We start from the raw sequence: 6,260 nt of genomic DNA, 5'->3' as shown, positions 1-6,260 counted from the left end.
CTCCTTATATAGAGCTGGTAGCTGCACCACCCCCACCTCTAACCCTACTGGGAATGAACTGTCTCCCAGGACTAAGCCAATATTGGCTGATTACATCACTGCAAATAAGGTCAGGGTCTGGGCACCAATCTGAGTCCAAGACTCCCTCTTCCCGGCAATAGCCCCCGACCCCCCTTCAGCAACTTTTGAGCAGTGACCAGCCCATGCCACTGATGTCCAACAGTGACTCTCACCCCACTGGCAATGGGTCTAGGTGCCCATAAGTTAGGGATGGGAGTGGATTAAAATCACCTTTCTGGCCAGGCGCAGTGGCTCACGCCTGTAATCCTAGCTCTCTGGGAGGCCCAGGCGGGCAGATCGTTTGAGCTCAGGAGTTTGAAACCAACCTGAGCAAGAGCGAGACCCCGTCTCTACTATAAATAGAAAGAAATTAATTGGCCAACTAATATATATAGAAAAAATTAGCCGGGCATGGTGGCACATGCCTGTAGTCCCAGCTACTTGGGAGGCTGAGGCAGGAGGATTGCTTGAGCCCAGGAGTTTGAGGTTGCTGTGAGCTAGGCTGATGCCACAGCACTCACTCTAGCCTGGGCAACAAAGCGAGACTCTGTCTCAAAATCAATCAATCAATCAATCACCTTTCTGTGGCTGAGTTTACCTCTACAACAGGGGAAGAGAGAAGAGGAGGGGACCAACATTTTTGTGTACTGAGTGTCAAGCCCTGCTCTAAAGCAGCTAGAGACACTGATACTTACATACACTTAGTAACCACACACATAAACTTCCTTAGAAATACTCAGAGAACAGCTTTTCCCAAGCTCCAACAGGACCCTTTATGGGGCATCCCCAAGACTTTTCAGCTTTACCCTTGGTCTAGTGAGTTTCAGAGATAATAAGTCTCACCGTTGCCAAATGTCCAAGCCCCACACCCAACCTCAAAACCCACTGGCAAAGAGCTTTGCAGAGATTGCCTGGGAGGGAAGGGCTGACAGTAATGGGGCAGGAAGAGGAGGTGTCTCTCTTCAGAAAGCACCACCACTACTAGTAATTAATCTTTCTTTGCAGCTACTACCTTTGGGGGAAATGCTTTATTTACCCATCACAGAACAAACAGAACTGTAACTGAGGTTTCACAATATTTACAGCTGATTCCTGCTTAAATGCTACCTTCTCAACGAAGCCTTTCCTGACCACCTTATCTAACCATTTCAGATTCTTGTTGTTTCTTTTATGTCACTTTCTGAAACTTGAAATTATTTCATTTACTCATTTGGTAAGTAATTTTTTTCTTTACTTTGTTCTCTCTCTCTTGTTTACCATTATATCCCTTTCCTCTAAAATAGTGCCTGGCACATGACAGTTGCTTAATAAATATTTGTTGAATAAAAAACGTATTTCAAGTACTGACTAGCATTGCAGCCAAATTTTGACCATCTCTCCCCTTCTGGGGTAATGGGAATATTAGGAATTGGGGATAGGTGATAGTAGGAGGCATATTGAAATCTGGAGGTCACTGTTGTTCATCTGATGCTCCTGCTCCTTTCTCCAGTGTCCCAGCCCTGCATCCCTCTCTTCCTGGGAGCTCACCTGCTATCCCCAGTATTCCCTTAACCACTCCCAAAGCCTGCCCCTTTCCATCTGAGATTTGGCTGCTGGATCAAAAGAGAATGGTGGTTAGAATCAGCTATGGGCCAGGCTGAGGGTCCAGGACCCCTGCTCCCTAAGCCTGAAAGAGCCCTGATCTCTCTGAGGTGGCTCCGTACCCCTGACATCCCCTACATAACCTTAGCAAAAGTCTCAGATCCCTTTTCTACTCTGCAAAGTTTCCTCCTAACAGGAAAACAACGATTTCTGGGACCTCTGGGACAACATGTCACTATGCCTCTGCCATCAGTCTCAATGTCCTCTCCTGATTTACAAATGAAAATGTTCTGTTAACATCATTCCCTCCTCATAGGTGGGTGGGCAAAGCTGTACTCTCCAAGTCCTTGGTAGCAGGGGCAATACCATAGTTCTTACGTAAGATGCCTGACACTCCCCTTCTCCCCATTCCAGGGCATCTCTGGCTGCACCTGCTCCACCCCAGCTGCTGGGAATTGGGCAATAGAGCTGCTGCTCCTGGCCTCCTCCTTATCGTTTCTTTTCCTCTCAGCCTCTTCCCAGCAGTAACTCCCAACCCCCTTCAGCAATTTTTGAGCAGTGACTGGTCCTAGCCACTGATGTCCAGCTGTGACTCTCACCACACTGGCAATGGGTCTAGGTGCCCCATTATAGAACCTTCCTGGGATTCTACCTCCTGAGCACCCAGTGACCCTCCAGCAATCTCCTCCACAACTTCTCTCCAGCTATCAGAGCACTGTCTATATGTCCTATAGATTTTGGTGGCCCTATTTAGGGAGATGGAAGCTTTCACCCAAGTCACACCCCCCCCCAACCCTGCCACCGAAAACCCATAGTGAGATTCTTCAATAGTCCTATTAGCAGCGTCCTGCACTGACATGCTGGTCCTGGGAGGAGTCTCCCTCTGGCTTAGCAAGGCTCTTTGAGGGGAAATGGCACACATACTGGATCATAGTTTTTCCAGCTTGGCCTCCTCTTTCCCACATAGCTCTGGGCCCCCTCAGAACACCGGTAGATCCATCTATCCCAGAAGAGAGCTTTATAGCCCCTTTTCACCGCTGTTTCCTAACTCACTTGTCTGCCCAGCGTGGCTTAGATAGCATATGGAAGCCTCCTCCTCCTCTCAGGGACTAGGCCAGCAGAGTCTTCTGCACTGCAGGCAGCCCAGCTTGAAGCTCAAGTTCCGGCAGGAGCTGAGAGAGAGAGGACTGTGTTCATTTGGGAACCCAGGGCCTTGGATATGTTGGCCACCCTGGTGCCGGTCATGGGGAACGAGGTAACTCTTCTCGGGGTACCCAAGATAGAGCTGGCCTTGCTTCTCTTCCACTCACTTCAGGAGATCACTTCTCCTTGTCCCGAATCCATGCCAGCCTTCCTGCCTGGGCTGAGGGGAGAAGCCTGCACGTACTTGGGCCTGAGCGCCCCCTGGAGGCTGAAGGAAGCAGTGCACCCCATCTTCAACTGGAGGCCAGAGCCCAGAAGTTTTTCCTCTCTGAAACTGGTTCTCCACAGCCTTCCTCCCTCACTCTTCTCAGCCCAACTGTTCAGTCTTAGTGGCATGTCCCCTTTTATGCTCCTTTCCATTCTTCTGCAAACCTCTGCTGTCCAGAATGGGTTTGGGGACCTCAATCTCTTACTTGATTTCCTGGGGAATTCCAAGCCCAGAGAAATTCAACCATCTCCTTTTCCATCAAGTCTTCTCAATCTTCCTAACCAGCAGCTTTTTTACTTCCCCCAGAGGGGGCCTGAATGTGGACCTGCAAATGTCTTCATGGATAGAGCTTCCTTCTGTATTGCCAGGGGCCAGATTGAAGCTGGACACTGACCCACTGTCCCTTGGAATGGCTATGTCCAGCCTGCCCTGCTGTTGATCGGAGCTCTCTGACCTCAGTCATTTCTCCTAGGGCACACTGGGTTCTGGGTGTACGGGGCCTGATGCCTGTGGCTGTACACTCCAGGGAGCAGAGACTGGATTCCCCCTTTCCCTAGGGTTAGGAGGCTTAGGGATAAAGCCTCAAGCAGCCAAAAAGAGCTTGCTCCTCTCCAATGACCCATCCAGCATAAACATTTTCTCTTGCTCTGTCTATAATGGGCCTTCTGAATAGTCCATTCTTGCTTCTCTATGAATAAATAATAATTAGCTTATACTGGGCATATGCATGTGCCTGGCACTGTGCTAAGCATTTGATATGAACTATTTCATTTCGTTAAATATATATATAGGACTCTCTATGGGTTGGATGCTTTTTCCCCCTCCAAATACACATGTGGAAAGCTTAATTCCTGATAAGACAGTTTAGACATGGGGCCTAATGAGACATGTTTAGGTCATGAGGGTCCCGTCCTCATAAAGAAATGAATGCCGCTATAAAGAAAAGGCTCCCAGGAAGGGGTTCTCTCTCTTCTGCTCTTCTGCCATCTGAGAAACAGCATTTGTCTCCTCTGGAGGATACAACATTCAAGGCTCCATCTTAGAAGTGGAGACCGAACCCTTTCCAGACACCAACTTGCTGGCACCTTGATCTTAGACTTCCCAGCCTCCAGAACTATGAGAAATAAATTTCTGGTTTTTATAAATTACCCAGTCTCAGATATTTTGCTATCGCAGCAAAAATGGACAAAGACAGTACTATTAATTCATTTTTTGAATGAGGAAGTCAATATTAGGTATCTTAAGCTAGATCACATTGTTAGCAAGTGGTAATGCTGTCACTTAAACCCTGGCTGCCTAACTCCTCAGGGTGTGTTCCTGTCCCTATCAAGAGGTGTGCGGGTAAATGTTTAACAGCTGATCTTTAGGGGAAAAAAAGCACTCATTTGTAATATTTCCTGATTGTTGTGGTGTAAATACTCCAATCAATGGCCAACTTTAAGCTACCAACAAGACATCACCAAACATAGAGCTGGGAAGCAATGTGCAGTAATGTACCACTATAAGGTATTTCTACCATACAGATATGGTAGACATAAATAACTGCAAGAGCACGGGTAACTAGTAAAATGTAGTCAAATTATTATGAAATGAGTTTTGAGTATTTATTATCTTTGGTTTTAATAAGATGTATTTAATTTTAAGCTTACATAATTTAATTTTTAATAATGGCTGTGTTTTAATAACCAGCTCTCAAAATTCCTGAAAATTTGACAATCAGCTCTCCTGAGCCAGTAGGCGCCACCTCTAGGCCCCCATTGTCCATCATACTGCGTAACATACAGAACAAGGATCTTATCTGCTTTATTCACTGCTATATCTTCAGCACCCAAACAGTGCTTGAAATACTGTATGTATTTAATATTAAATTGTGTTGTTCTTACTTCTCTATTATATGTAAAATCTGTCCATTTCTCTCTGCCTCTTTAGCAGTGCAAACACCATCTTTTCTTGTGCGACCACTGAAGCAGCATCCCTGTTTCTCCTGTCCCTCGGCAACACATTCTCCCAACAACTACAGTGATCTTCAAAAATGTAACCAAGATTACCTTATGTTCCTGCTTAAAATTCTTTTTTTCTTGAAGATAAAAGTCAGTTTTAGTTCTACCAACCAGAAAACACCACTATTAACATTTTATTTTCTATTCTAGCCTTTTTCTACTCTTACAACACCTTCTTAAAACAAAGACAGGATTTATAAAACTTTCTTTTCCTTAATGTTGTATCTCAGACATCAACATTTTTAAAGGATTCATATAATTCCACTATATCTTTAAGCAAAACTTTATATAACAGTTCACTGCTGATGGACATTTAGGTTTTTCTGAGATTGTTTTCTATTATAATAAAAATAAAGCTGAGCAATAGCTGTGTACACACCTCTTATAATACAGTCCTAGAATTAGAAGACTATAGATGATTTCAGTGTATTCAGTCTTCAAGAAGAGCAGTTTAGAGATGTTGAATTGTTTTGTTTTTCATTCTCACTTCTCTTCCAACCCCACAGAATCACTGTCCAGCTTCCCGTTTGTTTCACAGGGCATTGCTTCCATCCCTATTGTTTAAACTGTTCAGTGATTTACTGAATATACAGTAATCATACTGCAAACCAAATCTGAACTCTTTATCTAAGTTAAGTGTCCAACTCAGGCTTAACTTTCCAAACTTGTTTCGTTCCTCTTTCCCTCTACCCCCTTCCTCTCCAGCCCCACTGGCCTCCTTTCAGATCCTCAAACACAGCTAGATCTCAAACCCTTGGACCTCTGTACCTGTTCTTCCTTTGTCTGAAAATCTCTACTTCCTTCTCAAGCCACTCCCCTCCAAACCTGCAGGTCACTGCTGAAAGAGACCTTCTTTGTCCACCCTATTTAACACTATATTCTCTACCATTGTATTCTATTCATTGCCTTCAAAGCTTGAACTCAAGCTACTACTGCACATTTAGTTCCTTGTGTTACTTGTCTGTTTCCTTTCCCCATCAAACTATACACTCCAAAGGGCAGAGACCATTTCTCTCTGTATTCCCAGGGCCCACTCTGTCTGACCAATAGTAAGTCTCAACAAATACTTGTAGAATAAATAAACCTGCAGGCCATATAGGACTGTTCTGATCACTAGACAGCCCTGTGTGAACAGGGTTTGAATGCTTGCAGGATGACAAAATAACTTTCTGACCTGTCCCTGCATGGGCTGTGTTGTGACCCCCAAA

The sequence above is a fragment of the Microcebus murinus genome, chromosome 4 (genome assembly GCF_040939455.1).
Source record: "Microcebus murinus isolate Inina chromosome 4, M.murinus_Inina_mat1.0, whole genome shotgun sequence".
Taxonomy (NCBI): domain Eukaryota; kingdom Metazoa; phylum Chordata; class Mammalia; order Primates; family Cheirogaleidae; genus Microcebus; species Microcebus murinus.
The sequence above is the reverse complement of the archived record's forward strand: the minus strand, read 5'-3'. Positions refer to the sequence as shown.